Below are 20,189 nucleotides of genomic sequence, written 5' to 3'. Positions count from 1 at the left end.
ACTTTGTTCCGAGGGTGTTTCTCGCAGCAACACGTCCCCGAGCGCCTGGCAAAGCTCTTGTGTTTCTCGGCTCCCATGGAACAGAGTTATCGAGTGTGTTTTCCAGGCTCAGAGAATGTGCCTTTTAGCCCGCTCCTCCAGCATCGGACCTGGCCTGGGGCGCGCCCACCTCACTTGCTCTGCGCCTCGGCTGCTCCTAGCTGCTCCCCTGGCCGTGTGTGCTGGGCATGGTTGGACCATCTCTGCTAGTTTTCCATGCATAACAAAGTGAGCTGTTTGAAACAGCCCCCACCTGTCACCAGTTTCTTCCTTCAGAAGCCCAAGTGGGCTGCGCTGGGCCAGCGGCAGGACCACCTCGGCTGATGCCAGATGTTGGCTGGACGGGGCTCTCCTCTGAAGACTCCAAGGGAGAATTCCCTTGCCAGGTCCTTCATGATGGAGACTTTAGAAAATATGTTGGAAAAATTCTGGATTCAAGTGCTTTTGTCCCTGAGGTTGTGGTTCTGGCCTGTCCTTCCTCCCTTCCTTCTTTCCTCTTTCTTTTCTTGTCCATGACTTACCCAGGTGAGTCTGCTAATTGTCTCTATGATGTGTGTCTGCTGATGACTTTCAGTTCATTCCCTCAGTTGTGTCTGACCCTTTGCGACACCATGGACTGCAGCACACCAGGCTTCCCTGTGCATCACCAACTCCCAGAGCTTGCTCAAACTCATGTCCATGGCGTTGGTGATGCCATTCAACCATCTCATCCTCTGTTGTCCCCTTCTCCTCCCGCCTTCAATCTTTCCTGGCATGAGGGTCTTTTCCAAGGAGTCCGTTCTTCACATCAGATGGACTTTTAGCTTCAGCATCAGTCCTTCCAGTGAATATTCAAGACTGATTTCCTTTAGGATTGACTGGTTTGATCTCCTTGCAGTCCAAGGGACTCTCAAGAGTCTTCTCCAACACCACAGCTCAAAAGCACCTTGCTGACTTTTAAAGCCTCTTAATTTTGCTTTTAACTCTAACTTCCTAGGGGGTTGCCCTTGTGTCTGCATGAATTTATATCAGCCAGCAATTGCACAGAGTTATGCTCACTTCAGCTTGAGTCAGTAAGGCTTCCATCTCTACCCAGGTATTTGTTTCTAGGAGAAGCACTTTCAAGGTTCAGAAGGTTTTCACTTCTGCCCTAGAGTTCAGTTTCTACCAGGTCCTTTCAGATCTGTGCAAATGTTGCCACCTCAGTGTGTGGCTGGCCTGGGCCCCTCCAGAATCCATTGTCTGTATTTGCATCCTCAGCCTAGAATATGCTGGCTTGACCTTGGATCCTCAGGAGGCTGTATCCAGTGGCCCACCCCTCCTGACCAACTGCTACGTAGTCACTGCTAACATCAAGGCTGCTGGCTTGGCCATAGCCTACTCCAAGCTCCAAGCAACAGGAGCTCCTTCAGTCAGAGCAGAGAAGCTGCCAGTCTCCATGACCTATCTCATTGGGCGAAACCTGCATGCCTATCAAGCTGGGAACAGGCCCATCTAAATTCCTACTGTTCTTATCAAGAGTTGAGGAGGTTTTTCTCAATTCACCACTTCTCAGATAGCCATGTGATGTTGGTGGACTCTGAGAACACTTAAGTTGTTGTGTTTACTTGTCCATCTCCCTGGCTTCTCTCTGGGAAGAGGATTTGCCCAGCTCCTTGCTTGATCGTGGTTCAGCTTTGGGGGACATCTTTTAGAATCTGTGATTTATCTCAGGTTAAATTAGAGCCAGTTCAAGTTACTTAAAAGCAGAGAACCATAATGAACAGAACTAGGCTTGTTTCACAGGGCAGCATGTCAGAAATAGACTTTGCTTTGCTCATTTCATAACGTTTTACCAAGTGCTTTAGGTGAAGGACTTTTGCCTTCTTTTCAAATACATGCAGGTGAGTTCTTGACTAAAGAAATTAGGAAAATCCTAAAGGAAACTCCATGGTGAGATTAAGTATCTGCTTCCGATGCACAGTTCACACGCACTGTTGACTGAGGGCCGTTTCTGTCTGAGAACTCTGGCAATGTGAGGGTGTGAGCTGGGTTAGAGAGTCCAGGTACGGGACTGCCCTGGTGCTCCCGTGATTAAGACTTGTGCTTTCGCTGTTGTGGGCCCAAGTTTGATCCCTGGTCAGGTCAGGGAACTAAGATCCTGCAGACTACTCAGCAAGGGGGAAAGAATGTCCCAAGTGTGAGAATGCAAACCAGATAGCAATTGCAGGCCGAAAGTGATATTTGGAGCCCTATTTGAAATGCTAACTTATGAGAATGCTGAATACTGGAAACAAAGTATTTGGCAATGTCTCCACAAGTACTTTATTTGAGAAGGAAGTACACACCGTTCTGAAATGCAATCTGGAAAGCAGGCACCTCCATCACCTCAGAACATTAGAAGCAGGGTTTAGAGGCTGGTTTGAGACTTTACAAAGGCTCTGGCAGTGGGTTGAGCTGCTTCCTGCTAGCAGAGGAGTTCAGGCCCCCTGCACATCCCATCAGAGCTCCAGCAACAATCAAGTGAGTACTTAACAGCTGGGGGAGGGCAAGGACTTGGACTGGATTTAAATAGCAATAACCTTTGAGTAGAATTATCTCCGTTTACCAGGGCACTCAAAAGGCAAATGGGAAAATCTAAAATAATTCACTTGAGGCTCTTCCTTTTCGTTTAGCAAATTAAGCATAATTATGTGTCTAGACATGATAAAAAAACATTCTTTCCTTCACAGATTTGCTTCTGAGCTCCGATGCTCTTGAAAGTCCACCAGAAGTTCCTTTTCTTTGTCAGGAAGGTCAGCTTGTGTAGAAGAATCATTTGTTTTAATGGTTGTGTAGAAAAACATGAGTGGTTCTGCTCTGAAGCTAAACAGGATTCTTCCTCTGAGTAACAGTCACGGAGAGGTCAAGCCACTTCCTGGCTGCCCTTCAATGAGCCGCATGAGAGGACTCTTCAGAGAACGCTCGCTCTGCAGCTGGTCTTCCTGGCCTTGAGCAGAGTGTGTAGGTGTATCCTCAGATGAACTTCCGTGGGCGCTTTCGTATTCTAGAATGTAATAAAAGCTTGGGTGTGTGAGTGGGGCAAGAGGTAACGGTGATACACAGGCACCTGTTTATTCTAATCTTCTTAGTTTCTCCCAGGCATCAGTTCCTTCTTACACATCCGCAGTATCTACAGATTGTCAGCCCCAGTTGCGTTTGCAGATGTGCAGTATTTCCTGCGCCTCTTTTGGAAAGGATGAAGTAGATTCATGATGAAAACCAGTGCGGAAAGGCCCAGTGTATTTTGACTCTTACAGATACGAGTGAGTGCATATGTGTGTGTTTCTGCACACGTGTCTCTGTGTGTGTCTGTGTGTGTGTACTAGGAAATGGTTACACTCCAATCAGTAGGTAAGGCAAACATCTCATCCAATCAAAATTACCCTTGAAAATGTATCTCAGAATATCCACGACTGCCAGCTTTTCCTCTGGTGTGGGAATAGTTGCTCTTGAGTTGAACACCAGATGAAGTAGGTAAATTGTGCTTAGGGACAAAACAAAGGAAAAAACGACTCATCTTTAAACATTAGAATCACTGGCATACAACGTGAGGGATAAAAGACTGAGGCCAGAGGAGGGAAACCACACTCATGCCTCCCACATCCTGCTTGCTTCAGGGCCGCCAGGAGCAAAATACAGCCACCACAATTTAAATTAGCCCTTTATCTCATTTTAACTATCATTTTTAAATTAGCTGCTAAGCACGCATAGATGAATTGTATTGCTTTAAATATATGTGGTGTGCCTACATGATACATTCATAGTAAACCACACACACACTTTGGATTAGTGGTGATACATGCGTGTTATCTTCCACATTCTCCTAAAATTATTTTTCCCCGTGGACCATGGCAGAATACCAGCTGACTGAGACATCTCTGCGAATCTTCCCCTATCAAACATGCAACTCTAAAGTTCTCCTCTATTAGAGCAAGTTCAACAAGGGGATGTCGTCAGGAGCTCTTTAATCAGTTAGGTACACTATCCTGTCCCTTGAGTTTCCCTGATTATTTGAATGGTTTGATTTCCATAAGATTTGAAATTGCATATAAAAAAGAACTGTGAGGGGAAGCCCTGGGAGGAAGTCAAGGATACTTTCAGATGCCAGATGAAAAGCGGCGATAGACTCCCTCAAGTAATCAACACTCAGCTTTGTTTGGAACACAATTGATCTTGTCAGGGCTAAAAACCCATCTGCCTCCACTGTTGATATCCCCAACAAGGAAGAATAATTAGAAAATTCCTTAATTAGTGTTCCATTTAATCTTCCATTGTCAAGGTAAACACTTTGATTAAAGTAAGTAGCACTCAGGAGTAACTGCAAACCTATTTGAATTTCCATAAACTTATTTAATTTTCTTGCCTTTCACCATCTCAGGCAATATTGCCCTTCCTGAGGCTTGCAGGAACAGGCAGGGATTTTCAGCAAAGCAAGTGAAGTGTTGGTTTTCACCAGGATCTGAACCCCGAGGAGTAGACTGTCAGCCTTTCTTTTCTGCTGAATATACAGACGAGTTCAGAAGCCATCTTCAGGGTGCTCCCGCTAGCAGGGTCCGCCTTCAAGGACCGTGAAACGTCCTCTGTGGTCCACACGAGGGTCACTGGGATGCACAGGGCGCATTCCTGGGCCCACTGTTGGCTTTCCGTCATTGGGTGGGGGCAGAGTTCAGGTATCTGAATTTCTATCTCCCCAGGAATTCTAAAGCAGAAATACTAGTTTTTCACTTCACCTCTGACTCCTGTTTACCTTATTACAGCTAATACTTCTTGGTAGAGTTTGGGCCAAAGGAGCTTTGGGACTCAGCCATTACTGTTGGAAAGCCCCCTAACCTAGGGATATTGTTGTTTAGTTGCTTTGTCCGACTCTGCGACACCATGGACTGTATAGCTTGCCAGGATCCCCGCTCCCTGGGATTTCCCAGGCAAGAACACTGAGTGGGTTGCCATTTCCTCCTTCAGGGGATCTTCCTGACCCAGGGACTGAGCCCACATCCACTGCATTGGCAGGCAGGTTCTCTACCGCCGAGCCGCGCAGCAGCCCCGCTTAGAACTGTGAGTCCATGATGTTATCTCGGGGCTTCCCTGGTGGCTCAGCTGGTAAAGAGTCCGCCTGCAGTGCAGGAGACCCCGGTTCAATTCCTGTGTCGGGAAGATCTCTTGGAGAAGGGATAGGCTACCCACTCCAGTATTCATGGGCTTTCCTGGTGGCTCAGCTGGTAAAGAGTCCGCCTGCAATGTGTGAAACCCTGGTTCAATTCCTGCGTTGGGAAGATCCCCTGGAGGAGGGCATGGCAACCCACTCCAGTATTCTTGCCTGGAGAATCTCCATGGACAGAGGAGCCGGGTGGGCAACAGTTCATGGGGTCGCAAAGAGTCCGGATACAGCTGAGTGACAAAGCACAACACACTGTTATCTTTTATCTGCTTTCTTGATTTTAGCCTCTTATTCATTTGTTAAACAAGTGTTTATTATGTGCAAAGCAGTTTTAGGTGCTGGGGATTTAGGAGTGTAAGACAAAAATATTGATATCATCAGGGGCTTATATTCAAGTGAATGGAGACACCCAAGAAAGAAGTACCCGAGTATTTAGAATATCCAGAGTGATGAATACCATGGAGAAAGTTAAAGCAAGGATCAGGAAGAAACTGTGGGAGGCAGGTTCTGATTTTAAACTGGATTGACTTGATAGTTGACAAGTCAGGTCTCTGAATGAGTTCGCCTTGTGGCTGGGACCACTCCGTTCACTTGAGCCTTGCACTCTGCTGCGAAGTAAAGCCGACGGAGGGGCAAACAGAGGGAGAGAAACTGGACCAGGCAGCTTTGCCACAGACCCTGAGTCCAACCATGCCTCTATTTTTTAAAAACTTATTGTATTGAAATGTGGTGGATTTGTAATGCTGTGTTAGTTTCTAGTGGACAGCAAAGTGGTGCAGTTGTGCATAGATATAATGGTTTGCATCCGCTGACCCCAAATTCCCAGTCCATTCCTCCCCAACCCCTCCACCCTGTTGGAAACCACGGAGGCTGTTCTCTCTGTCTGCGAGTCTTTTTGTTTCATAGATAGTTGACTGGTGTCACATTTTAGACTCCACACGCAAGTGGTGTCATGCGACAGTCGTCTTCCTGACTTGCGTCATTTAGTATGATCGTCTCTAGGCCTGTCCATGCTGCTGTAATGCCGTTGCTTCACTCTCTTCATGGCTGAGTAGTATTGCGTAGACTACTTTTAAAAATTAATTTATTTATTTTAACTGGAAAATAATTTCTTTACCGTCTTGCGGTGGTTTTTGCCATTCCTCAACATGAATCTCCCAGGGGTGCGTGTGTCCCCCCATCCTGAACCCCTCCCACGTCCCTCCCCACCCCATCCCTCTGGGTTGTCCCAGAGCACTGGCTTTGACTGCCCTGCTTCATGCATCGAACTTGCACTGGTCATCTGCTTTACATATGGTAATATACACGCTTCAGTGCTATTCTCTCAAATCATCCCACCCTTGCCCTCTCCCACAGAGTCCAAAAGTCTGTTCTTTACATCTGCGTCCCTTTTGCTGTCTTGCATATAGGACTTTTGTTACTGTCTTTCTAAACTCCATATGTGTGCACTAATACACTGTATTGGTGTTCTCTTTCTGATTTACCTCACTCTATAATAGGCTCCAGTTTCATCCACCTCATTAGAACTGACTCAAATGTGTTCTTTTTTATAGCTGAGTCATACTCCATTATGTATATGTACCACAGCTTTCTCATCCATTCGTCTGCTGATGGACATCTAGGTTGCTTCCATGTCCTGACTATTGTGAACAGTGCTGAGATGGACACTGGGGTACACGTGTCTCTTTCAGTTCTGGTTTCCTCAGTGTGTATGCTCAGCAGTGGGATTGCTGGGTCATATGGCAGTTATATTTCCAGTTTTTTAGGGAATCTCCACATTGTTCTCCATAGTGGCTGTACTAGTTTGCACTCACACAAACAGTGTAAGAGGGTTCCTTTTTCTCCACACCCTCTCGAACATTTATTGTTTGTAGACTTTTTGATGGCAGCCATTCTGTCTGGTGTGAGATGACACCTCATTGTGGTTTTGATATGCATTTCTCTAATAATGAGTGATGTTGAGCTGTGATTTATGTCAGAGGGTGTTTTGCCTATGTTTTCCTCTAAGAGTTTTATAAGTTTTTTAAGTTTTCTGGTCTTAAATTTAGGTCTTTAATCCATTTTGAACTTATTTTTGTGTATGGTGGTAGAAAGTGTTCTGGTTTCACTCTTTTACAAGTGGTTGACCAGTTTTCCCAGCACCACTTGTTAAAGAGATTATCTTTTCTCCATTGCATATTCTTGCCTCCTTTGTCATAAGGTGTCCACAGGTGTGTGGATTTATCTCTGGGCTTTCTATTTTGTTCCATTGATCTGTATTTCTGTGTTTGTGCCAGTACCGTGCTGTGTAGATCATTGTAACTTGGTAGTATAGTCTGAAGTCGGGAAGGTTGATTCTTCCAGTTCCATTCTTCTTTCTCAAGATTGCTTTGGCTATTCCAGGTTATTTTGTGTTTCCTTACAAATTGTGAAAAGATTTGTTTTAGTTCTGTGAAAAATACTCTTGGCAATTTGATAGGGATTGTGCTGAATCTATAGATTTCTTTGGGTAGTATATTCACTTTTAGTATATTGATTCTTCCAATCCACATACGTGGTATATTTCTCCATCTGTTTGTGTCCTCTTTGATTTCTTTCATAAGTGTTTGATAGTTTTCTATGTATAAGTCTTTTGTTTCTTTAGGTAAACTTTTTCCTAAGTATTTTTTTGTTGTTGCAATGGTGATTGAAATTGTTTCCTTAATTTCTCTTTCTGTTTTTTCATTGTTAGTATATAGGAATGCAAGGGATTTCTGTGTATTACTTTTATATCCTGAAAGTTTACTATATTTATTGATTAGCTGTAGTAATTTTCTGGTGGTGTCTTTAGAGTTTTCTATGTAGAGGATCATGTCATCTGCAAACAATGAGAGTTTTTAATCTTCTTTTCCAATCAATATCTCTTTTATTTCTTTTTCTTCTCTGATTACTGTGGCTAGGATTCCAAAACTGTGTTGAATAGTCGTGGTGGGAGTGGGCACCCTTGTCTTGTTCCTGATTTTAGAGGAAACACTTTCAGTGTTTTGCCATTGAGGATGATGTTTGCTGTGGGTTTGTCATCTATGGCTTTTATTATGTTGAGGCATGTTCCTTCTATGCCTGCTTTCTAGAGAGTTTTTATTTTTATATCATAAATGGATGTTGAATTTTGTCAAAGGCTTTCTCTGCATCTATTGAGATAATCATATGGTTTTTTATCTTTCAGTCTGTTGATATGGTGTATCACATTGTTTGATTTGTGAATATTGAAGAATCCTTGCATCCCTGGAATAAAGATAGCTTGGTCATGATATATGCTCATTTTAAAATGTTGTTTGTCCTGTTTGCTAGAATTTTGTTAAGGATTTTTGCATCTATGTCCATCAGTGATATTGTCCTGTAGTTGTGTGTGTGTGTGTGTGTGTGTATGGCATCCTTGTGTGGTTTGGTGTTAGGGTAATGGTGACCTCATAGAATGAGTTTGGGAGTTTACCTTGCTCTGTGATTTTCTGGAAGAGTTTGAGTAGGATAAGTGTTACTTGTTCTCTAAATTTTTGGTAGAATTCACCTGTGAAGCCATCTGGTCCTGGGCTTTTGTTTGTTGGAAGATTTTGATGACAGCTTCAATTTCCATGCTTGTGATGGGTGTACTAAGATTTTCTATTTCTTCACAGGAGGAGAAGGGTATGACAGAGGATGAGATGACTGGATGGCATCACCGACTCAATGGATATGAGTTTGAGCAGGTTCCGGGAGTTGATGATGGACAGATGGACAGGGAAGCCTGGTGTGCTGCAGTCCGTGGGGTCACAAAGAGTTGGACACGACTGAGTGACTGAACTGAACTGAACTGAGTTTTGGAAGATTATACTTTTCTAAGAATTTGTCCATTTCTTCGAAGTTGTCCATTTTATTGGCATGTAATTGCTCATAGCAATCTCTTATGATCCTTGTATTTCCTGTGTTGTCTGTTGTGATTTCTCCATTTTCATTTCTAATTTTATTGATTTGATTCTTCTCCATTTTTTCTTGATGGGTCTGGCTACCGGTTTGTCTATATTATTTAGCTTCTCAAAGAATCAGCTTTTAGTTTTACGGATCTTTAGTCTCCTTCATTTCTTTTTCATTTATTTCTGCTCTAATTTTTATGATTTCTTTCCTTCTACTAACTTTGGGCTTCTTCTGTTCTTTTTCTAGTTGCTTTAGCTGTAAAGTTAGGTTGTTTATTTGATGTTTCTCTTGTTTTCTGAGGTAGACTTGTGTTGCTATGAACCTCCCTCTTAACACGGCTTGTCCTGAATCCCATAGGTTTGGGGTTGTTATGTTTTCATTTTCATTAGGTTCTATGCATATTTTGATTTCTTTTTGATTTCTTCCATGATCTGTTGGTTATTCAGAAGTGTGTTATTTAGCCTCCGTATGTTTGTGTTTTTTATAGTTGTTTTTTTTTTCCCCCTGTAGTTGACATCTAATCTTACCACATTGTAATCAGAAAAGATGCTTGAAATTATTTCAAATTTTAAAAAATTTACCAAGGTTAGATTTATAGCCCAGGGTATTTTTTTAGAATGACATTTTGTAAGGAAGCTATTAAGCCCGCTCCTCCATCTTTTTAGTAAAACAAAGCATTAGATTCCCTTTCTGATTATATAAAGAATGCGTCGTATTTGTCCTTTTCAACCAAAAATTCTAACATAAACTCTGACATTTATGTTTCAGAAATAAAACCTAGTTTTCTTACTCACTATAGAAAATGCAGGAAGGCGCAGATTAAAAAGTAAATCTTAGAAGATCACTGCAATGTTTTGCTGAGTATGGCTTAATCGAACCAAACTCTATTGTTGTGTATTTACAGTTTTTTTATCAGTGTTGTTGGCAATGCCTCCCAAGAAAATTGTAAGAAACATCTTTGAGGTGAATTCTTCCCCATCCATAGTAATTCCCTGAGGATAATTACTGGAAGTGGAATTGGAGGCTCAAACAGTATACACATATCTGTACCTTTTGAAATGAAACAGTCATTTTGCCCTCAATTACAATTGTTACCAGTTTTGAGCACCATTACAAGTAGATTAAAGTGCTTACTTCTTTATACGTTCAACAACAGAAAATTGAAAAAAAGTTGTACTCTCTTTCTCTTATCAAATCAGGGATATCATTATTTTATATGCATGCATATTTTTCATTCCATGTAAAATTCCTTTTTCCACCCTATTAAGAATTTAGTATATTTCTTCCTTTGTGAATTGACAGTTCCTTGATTTTAATGCCTTTAAAATGTCTGAGTACCTATCATGTTCAAATTGATTTTTTAAGCAATTTTACTTGTGTACCTGGCTGTGCGGGTGGCCTTCACTGCTGTGCAGGCTCTTCTCTAGTACCTGGCTGTGCTGGCCTCCACTGCTGGGCAGGCTCTTCTCTGTTGTGGCACGCAGGGGCTGCTGTCCATGCTGGTGTGCTGGCTTCTCTCTGCAGTGGCTTCTCTGTTTGAGGAGCAGGGCCTCTAGGGTGCCTGGGTTTCAATCGCTGCGGCCCGTGGGCTCAGTAGTTGTAGCTCCTGGGCTCTAGAACACAGGCTCAGTAGTTGTGCTGCAAGGGCTTAGTGGCTCCATGGCATGTGGGATCTCCCCAGACCAGGGATTGAACTTGTGTCTCCTACACTGGCTGGTGGATTCTTTATCACTGAGCCACCAGGGAAGCCCTCTAATTGACTTTCAATAATGTTTTATATATTAATTATGTTCATTTGTTGATGACAAAAATTCAAATTTAAGCATTTTTATTTATTGTGCCCAAAACAATAAGTTCTTCCTATACCATTTAATTTTCCTGCTTTAATAATATAATCCGTTATCATGCTTTTCTCTTAGTTATACACTGTCCAAGATTTTCACTTAACCAATGATGAAATTGCCATTTAGAGAAATGAACCTGTTGGAAATCACACAGCAAGGAAACAATAGACTTGGAATTTCAAGTCAGGTCCATTGAATCCAAACCTGTGTTTAGCATGATGCTAAGTTGCTACTGGGCTTCCCTGGAGGCTCAGAGGTGAAGAATCCGCCTGCCAGTGCAGGAGATACAGGTTCGATCCCTGGGTTGGGAAGGTCCTCTGGAGAAGGCATTGGCAACCCACTCTAGTGTTCTTATCTGGAGAATCCCATGGACAGAGGAGCCTGGTGAGCTACAGCCCATGAGGTTGCAAAGAGTCAGACAATTTAGCAACTAAAAACAACAGCACAAGTTGCTACTGATTCTTGTTTCCTCTCTGTTTCATAGTTCAAGAATCAGCAAACTGCATTTCTCAGGTCAAATCTGGCCTGCCACCTGATTTTTTAAATAAAGTTTTATTGTAACCCAGCCAGTCATTTATTGTTACTCTCCTGTTACAAGGGCAGATTTGAGCTGCTGTGACAGAGACCTCATGCCTACTCTGTGGAGCCCTGAAATATTTCCCATCTGGCCCTTTACAGCACAAGTCTGCTGACTACTGCAGTAGCTTTTTGCCCCTTGGAAACCATGCGGATATTGGAGGTCCTGAATCTATCTTCTATCTCTCTAAATCTTAGTGTTCTCTCAACATTTCTATTTAGAATTAAGTAAACTGCTATCATGCTTTTATTTTAGCCATATGTGGTGCAAACTGTGATGCATTGCCTCTGCTGATACTTCCATTTAAAAACTAGCTAGCATTTTTTATTTCCAAAATATCCTATTCTTGGCCCCATATTTCTTAGCATCTTGCCTTGTTTTAATTACACAGCATCTTCTTGAATGTCATTAAAAGTACTGTTTATCTTTTTAAAGATGTTATTTTGAATGAAAACTGGTTTCTTTATGAGGATTGCTTCTGGTATTTAATCAGGTGTTCATATGAATTTCTGACTTTGTCATTGCTGAAAGTCACTGTGGAGCTGTCTCAACAAAGGAATTGTTGTTTAGTCACTCAGTTGTGTCCGACTCTTTTGAGATCCCATAGACTATAGCCCACCAGGCTTCTCTGTCCATGGAATTCTCTAGGCAAAAATACTGGAGTGGGTCGCTATTTCGTTCTCCAGGGGATCTTCCCATCCCAGGGATCAAACCCAGGTCTCCCGCACTGCAGGCTGATTCTTTACTATGTCCATGGTCCAACTTAAAAACCCAGGTGGGTTTTCCTTCCGGTGGCCTCCCAGTTCCCTCCTGCACACAGGCATCCTCAGCCTACTGCCCACGTGCCAGCTCTGCCCCTGATGTTGTTGCAGGAAGCTGGACTGTGTGCATGTGTGTGCAGGCACTTGTGGGGAGGTAGGCTGTGATGACTGTATTCCTAACCCTCTGCCTCTGTGTTATGGGTAAAATTCCCCTGGATCTTCACTGCTGTGAAACTTTAGTGTGCTTCTGTGATATTATGGGAGAAGGCAATGGCACCCCACTCCAGTGTTCTTGCCTGGAAAATCCCATGGATGGAGGAGCCTGAAAGGCTGCAGTCCATGGGGTCGCTGAGGGTCGGACACGACTGAGCAACTTCCCTTTCACTTTTCACTTTCATGCATTGGAGAAGGCAATGGCAACCCACTCCAGTGTTCTTGCCTGGAGAATCCCAAGGACGGGGGAGCCTGGTGGGCTGCCATCTATGGGGTCGCACAGAGTCGGACACGACTGAAGTGACTTAGCAGCAGTGATATTATGACCTATAAGAAATATATATTTGGTGATTAAAATAGATGTACATTTGGGGTGTGTGTGTGTGTGTGTACACGCACACACACACTCAGTGGTGTCAAACTCCTCACGACCACATGGACTGTATGTAGCCCACCAGACTCCTCTGTGCCTGGGATTCTCTAGGCAAGAATACTGGAGTGGGTTGCCATTTCCTTCTCTAGGGGATCTACCCAACCCAGGGATCGAACCAGAGTCTCCTGCTTTGCAGGCAGATTGCCCACCACTGAGTCACTGAAAAAGCCCCCCGTCCTTGGTAGACGGTGTAGAATAGAGTTGAATTCTCATATACCATGCTGGTGTCTGAGATTTGCTTGTTGAGTGGGGAGCCCCACACACATGTGTTGAAATTGGGTGCAGGAACCCTTATCAGCGTCTAAGAAGAACTCATCAGGTGGATAGATATGTTTCCTTTCATGGTGATGTAATGGAATTTATTTTGGCAAATAGTCTTTGTTCTTTTAGTAGGAGGTTGGGTCCTTCCTAGGCATCAAGGTGGGTAAACCTCTATTCTCCATTCCTTCTTAGTGTTTAATACAAATAAATCTGTGGGAACATTTAGGTTGGAAGAATGCATTATGCAAGAGCTGATTGTTCTTAGTATGTAGTATTTTAGATGAACCTCAATAGAACTTGTTAGGTAAGACACATTTGCTAAATAAGCTGAGGCTGCAGACTGGCCGTGAAGCTGGAACATGGTGTGCAGATCAGCAGTGATGAGGGCTCATCACACAGTGCAGGAGGCAGAGCACACGGGGAAAGCCCGTTCCCAGCCATACGCCATGTTTCCAAGGGCTGTTGACAAGCTCCTCTACCTCAGGAAGATGGCAAACATGATAGAGAATTGTCTGGAAATAGAGTCACAGTGTTGAAGATTGTTTTCAAATTTTGTTGGGGCTTTCAGATGGAAACCAGAACAATAATATGAGTGACTTTAATCACTGGGAAAAATATGAATGATGAGAAGTTATAGGGAGACATGTTTTGGTTTATACTAAGTAATATCATCTGTATTTATTTTTAGTTTAGAAAAAGATGTCCTTCTAACAGAGATATCCCCAAACTGAATGGGTCACTTTCTGAAAAACATTAGATCATTTTAGTTAAGCGGTTAATTTGAGATTAAAGTAAGCTTTGATTTGAATCACTAAGTGTGACCCCAGGGCACATTACCAAACTTCTATGAGCCACTAGTTCTAAATTCTCACATGTACCCCAGTATTCACTGAAACACTATTTACAATAGCTAGGAAATGGAAGCAACATTATCATGGCTTCATATTATTGATAAAAGAACCTTATCATTCCATTGGCAGATGAATGGATAAGGATGTTTTGGTACATATACACAATGGAATATTACTCAGCTATAACTATGGCTGTTTCCATTGTTTCCCCATCTGTTTGCCTTGAAGTGATGGGTCCAGATGCCATGATCTTCGTTTTCTGAATGTTGAGCTTTAAGCCAACTTTTTCACTCTGCTCTTTCACTTTCATCAAGAGGCTCTTTAGTTCTTCTTCACTTTCTGCCATAAGGGTTGTATCATCTGCATATCTGAGGTTATTGATATTTCTCCCAGCAATCTTGATTCCAGCTTGTACTTCATCCAGCCCAGCATTTTTCATGATGTACTCTGCATAGAAGTTAAATAAGCAGGGTTACAATATATAGCCTTGACCTACTCCTTTCCCAATTTGGAACCAGTCTGTTGTTCCACGTCCAGTTCTAACTGTTGCTTCTTGACCTGCATGCAGATTTCTCAGGACGCAGGTCTGGCGGTCTGGTGTTCCCATCTCTTGAAGAATTTTCCACAGTTTCTTGTGATCCACACAGTCAAAGGCTTTGATATAATTAATAAAGGAGAAGTAGATGTTTTTCTGGAACTCTCTTGCTTTTTCTCTAATCCAGTGGATGTTGGCAATCTGATCTCTGGTTCCCCTGCCTATTCTAAATCCAGCTTGAACATCTGGAAGTTCATGGTTCACATACTGCTGAAGCCTGGCTTGGAGAATTTTGAGCATTACTTTGCTAGAGTGTGAGATTTGGGCTCCAAAATCACTGCAGATGGTAAATGCAACCATGAAATTAAAAGATACTTGCTCCTTGGAAGAAAAGTTATGACCAATCTAGACAGCATATTAAAAAGCAGAGACTTTACCAACAAAGGTCCATCTAGTCAAAGCTATGGTTTTTCCCGTATTCAGATATGGATGTGAAAGTTGGACTATAAAGAAAGCTGAACACCGAAGAATTGATGCTTTTGAACTATGGTGTTGGAGAAGACGCTTGAGAGTCCCTTGGACTGCAAGGAGATCCAACACATCAATCCTAAAGGAAATCAGCCCTAAATATTCTTTGGAAGGAGTAATAACTGAAGATGAAACTCAAATCCTTTGGCCACCTGATGCGAAGAACTGACTCATTGGAAAAGACCCTAATGCTGGGAAAGATTGAAGGCAGGAGGAGAAGGGGACAACAGAGGATGAGATGGTTGGATAGCATCACCGACTCAATGGACATGAATTAGAGTAGGCTTCAGGAGTTGGTGATGGACAGGGAAGCCTGGCGTGCTGCAGTCAATGAGGTTGCAAAGAGTCAGACACGACTGAGAAGCTGAATGGACTGACTAGCTGTAGCTATAGCTTAGTTAAGATATGTATATAGTTATAGCTCTCTCTCTCTCTATATATATATATATATACATATATATATATATGTATATATATAGCTTTTTTATAAAAAAGGAACACATTTGAGTTAATTCTAATGAGATGGATGAACCTGGAGCCTATTATACAGAGTGAAGTAAGTCAGAAAGAGAAAGACAAACACTGTATATTAGCGTATGTATATAGAACTTAGAAAGACGGTATTGATGAAACTACACAGAGGGCAGCGAAGGAGACAGGCATGTAAAGAACAGACTGCTGGTCTCAGTGGGAGAAGGTGAGGGTGGGCTGATTTGAGAGAATAGCGCTGAAGCATGTACACTCAGTTCAGTTAAGTTCAGTCACTCAGTCATGTTTGACTCTTTGTGACCCCATGAACCACAGCACGCCAGGCTTCCCTGTCCATCGCCAACTCCCAGAGTCTGCTCAAGCTCATGTCCATCAAGTAGGTGATGCCATCCAACCATCTCATATTCTGTCATCTCCTTCTCCTCCTGCCTTCAATCTTTCCCAGCATCAAAGTCTTTTCCAAAGAGTCAGTTCTTCACATCATGTGGCCAAAGTATTGGAGTTTCAGCTTCAGCATCATCAGTCATTCCAATGAATATTTATGACTGATTTCATTTAGGATTGACTGGTTTAAACTCCTTGCTGTCCAAGGGGCTCTCAAGAGTCTTCTCTAACACCACAGTTCAAAAGCATCAATTCTTCAGTGCTTAGCTTTCTTCATGATCCAACTCTCACATCCATACATGACTACTGGAAAAACCATAGCTTTGACTAAATGGACCTCTGTTGGCAAAGTAATGTCTGCTTTTTAATATGCTGTCTAGGTTGATCATAGCTTTTCTTCCAAGGAGCAAGCTTCTTAATTTCATGGCTGCAGTCACCATCTGCAGTGATTTTATGGCCCTAGAAAATTAAGTCTGTCACTATTTCCATTGCTTCCCATCTATTTGCCATGAAGTGATGGGACCGGATGCCATGATTTCAGTTTTCTGAATGTTGAGCTTTAAACCAACTTTTTCATTCTCCTCTTTCACTTTCATCAAGAAGCTCTTTAGTTCTTCTTCACTTTCTGCCATAAGGGTGGTGTCATCTGCATATCTGAGGTTACTGATATTTCTCCCAGAAATCTTGATTCCAGCTTGTGCTTCATCCAGCCTTACATTACACATGATATACTCTGCATATATGTTAAATAAGTAGGGTGACAATATACAGCCTTGACATACTTCTTTCCCAATTTGGAACCAGTCCGTTTTTCTATGCCCCATTCTATCTGTTGCTTCTTGACCTACATAAAGCTTTCTCAGGACACAGATAAGGTGGTCTGGTATGCCCATCACTTTAAAAATGTTCCAGTTTGTTGTGATCCACACAGTCAAAGACTTTGGCATAGTAAATAAAGCAGAAATAGGTATTTTTCTGAAACTCTCTTGCTTTTTGGTGATCCAATGGATGTTGGCAATTTGATCTCTGGTTCCTCTGCCTTTTCTAAATCCAGCTTGAATATTTGAAAGTTCTTGGTTCATGTACTGTTGAAGCTAGCTAAGAGAATTTTGAGCATTACTTTGTTAGCTTGTGAGATGAGTGTAATTGTTCAGTAGTTGAGCATTCTTTGGCATTGCCTTTATTTGGGATTGGAATTAACACTGACCTTTTCCTGCCCTGTGGCCACCAAGTTTGCTGACATACTGAGTGCAACACTTTCAGAGCATCATCTTTTAGGACTTGAAGTAGCTCAGCTGGAATTCCATCACCTCCACTAGCTTTGTTTGTAGTGATGCTTTCTAAGGCCCACTTGACTTCACATTCCAGGATGTCTGGCTCAAGGAGAGTGATCACAGCATTGTGGTTATCTGGGTTGTGAAGATCTTTTTTGTACAGTTCTTCTGTGTATTCTTGCCACCTCTTCTTAATATCTTCTGCTTATGTTAGGTCCATGCCATTTCTGTCCTTTATCGAGCCCATCTTTGCATGAAGTGTTCCCTTGGTATCTCTGATTTTCTTGAAGAGATCTCTAGTCTTTCCCATACAGTTGTTTTCCTCTATTTCTTTGCGTTGATCACTGAGGAATCCTTTCTTATCATTCCTTGCTCTTCTTTGGAACCCTGCATTCAAATGGGTATAACTTACCTTTTCTCCTTTGCCTTTCACTTCTCTTCTTTCTCAGGTACTTGTCAAGCCACCTCAGACAACCATTTTTCCTTTTTGCATTCTTTTTCTTGGGGACGGTCTTGATCACTACCTCCTGTACAGTGTCACAAACCTCTGTCCATAGTTCTTCAGGCACTCTATCAGGTCTAATCCCTTGAATCTATTTGTTATTTCCACTGTGTAAGCATCAGGGATTCGATTTAGGTCATATCTGAATGGTCTAGTGGTTTTCCCTACTTTCTTCAATTTAAGTCTGAATTTGGCAATAAGGAGTTCATGATCTGAGCCACAGTCAGCTCCCGTTCTGGTTTTTGCTGACTGTATAGTGTTTCTCCATCTTTGGCTGCAAAGAATATAATCAACCTGATTTCAGTATTGACCATCTGGTGATGTCCATGTTTTGAGTTGTCTCTTATGTTGTTGGAAGAGGGGGTTTGCCATGACAAGTCCATTCTCTTGAGAAAACTCTGTTAGTCTTTTCCCTGCTTCATTTTGTATTCTAAGGCCCAAATTGCATATTACTCCAGGTATCTCTTGACTTCCTACTTTTGCATTCCAGTCCCCTATGATGAAAAGTGTATCTTTTTTGATGTTATTTCTAGAACATCTTGTAGGTCAACACAGAACCATTAAACTTCAGCTTCTTCAGCATTAGTGGCTGGGGAATAGACTTGGATTACTGTGATATTGAATGGCTTGCCTTGGAAATGAACAGAGATCTTTCTGTCATTTTTGAGATTGCACCCAGGTACTGCATTTTGGACTCTTTTGTTGACTATGAGGGCTACTCCATTTCTTCTAAGGGATGCTTGCTCACATTAGTAGATATAATGGTCATCTGAGTTAAATTCACCTATTCACTTATTCATGTCTGACTCTTTGCAACTCCTTAAATTACAGCATGCCAGGCTTCCCTGTCCATCACCAACTCCTGGAGCTTACTCAAACTCATGTTCATTGAGTCGGTGATGCCATCCAACCATCTCCTCCTCTGCCATCCCTTTTCCTCCTGCCTTTAATCTTTCCCAGCATCAGGATATTTTCTAAGGAGTCAGTTCTTCACATCAGGTGGCCAAAGTTTTGAAGTTTCAACTTCACCATCAGTCCTTCCAATGAATATTCAGGACTTATTTCTTTAGGATGGACTGGTTGGATCTCCGTGCAGTCCAAGGGGCTCTCAAAAGTCTTCTCCACCACAGTTCAAAAGCATCAGTTCTTCAGTGCTCAGCTTTCTTTATAGTCCAACTCTTACATCCTTACATGACTGATGGAAAAACTATAGCTTTGACTAGATGGCCCTTTGTTGACAAAGTAATGCCTCTGCTTCTTAATATGCTGTCTTGGTTTGTCATAGCTTTTCTTCCAAGGAGCAAGCATCTTTTAATTTCATGGCTGTATTTACCATCTGCAGTGATTTTGGAACCTAAGAAAATAAAGTCTCTCATTGTTTCCCCACCTATTTGCCATGAAGATATGGGACCAGATGCCATGATCTTAGTTTTTTGAGTGTTGAATTGGTTGAATGTTGATATAATGGTCATCTGAGTTAAATTCGCTGATTCCAATCCATTTTAGTTCACTGATTCCTAAAATGTCGATGTTCACTCTTGCCTTCTCCTTTTTGAGCACTTTCAATTTACCTTAATTCATGAACCTAACATTCCAGGTTCCTATGCAATATTGTTCTCTTCCAACATCGGACTTTACTTCCATTATCAGTCATATCCACAACTGTGTCTTATTTTCACTTGGGCTCCATCTCTTTATTCTTTCTGGAGTTATTTCTACACTGATCTCCAGCAGCATATTGGGCACCTACTGACTTGGGGAGTTCATCTTTCAGTGTCCTATCTTTTTGCCTTTTCATACTGTTCATGGGGTTCTCAAGGCAAGAATACTGAAGTGGTCTGCCATTCCCTTCTCCAGTGGACCGTGTTTTATCAGAACTCTCCACCATGACCCTTCCATCTTGGGTGGCCCTACACGGCATGACTCATAGTCTCATTGAGTTAGACAAAGGCTGTGGTGCATGTGATTAGATTGGCTAGTTTTCTGTGATTGTGGTTTTCAATCTGTCTGCCCTCTGATGAATAAGGATAAGGGGCTTATGGAAACCTCCTGATGGGAGAGATAGACTGTATGGGAAACTGGGTCTTGTTCTGAAAGTGCTCAGTAAATATTTAATCCAGTTTTCTGCTGATGGGTGGGACTGTGTTCCGTCCCCATTGTTTGGCCTGAGGCGTGCTGACCCAGGCCTCCACTGGAGACTCCTGGACACTCACAGGCAAGTCCAGCTCAGTCTCTCCTCGGCACACTCCTCTTTTCTCCTGGGTCCTGGTGCAGACAAGGTTTTGTCTGCGCCCTCCAGGAGTCTGTTTCCCCAGTCCTGTGGAAGTTCTGTAATCTAATCCCACTGGCCTCCGAAGTCAAATTCCCTGGGGATTCTCAGTCCCTTTCCCAGATCCCCAGATTGGGAAATCTTCTGTGGGTCCTAGAACTTCTT

The 20,189-nt window shown here is 42.5% G+C and overlaps 1 long non-coding RNA gene across 1 annotated transcript in view; it reads left to right on the top strand.

The window, feature by feature from the left end:
- LOC147359940 (uncharacterized) overlaps window positions 1–11,990 on the top strand; it is a 99,343-nt gene extending 87,353 nt beyond the window's left edge. The window contains exon 2 of the long non-coding RNA XR_015138548.1: window positions 8,827–11,990. This is a non-coding gene — a long non-coding RNA (uncharacterized LOC147359940). The remainder of the gene's footprint in view (window positions 1–8,826) is intronic.
- The last annotated feature ends 8,199 nt before the right edge of the window (window positions 11,991–20,189 follow it).

This window comes from Bos grunniens, chromosome 13, assembly GCF_055505025.1.
Source record: "Bos grunniens cultivar Pamir isolate PY7600 chromosome 13, Bosgru_T2T1.0, whole genome shotgun sequence".
In the NCBI taxonomy this organism is placed as follows: Eukaryota; Metazoa; Chordata; class Mammalia; order Artiodactyla; family Bovidae; genus Bos; species Bos grunniens.
The sequence above is the reverse complement of the archived record's forward strand: the minus strand, read 5'-3'. Positions and strand labels throughout refer to the sequence as shown.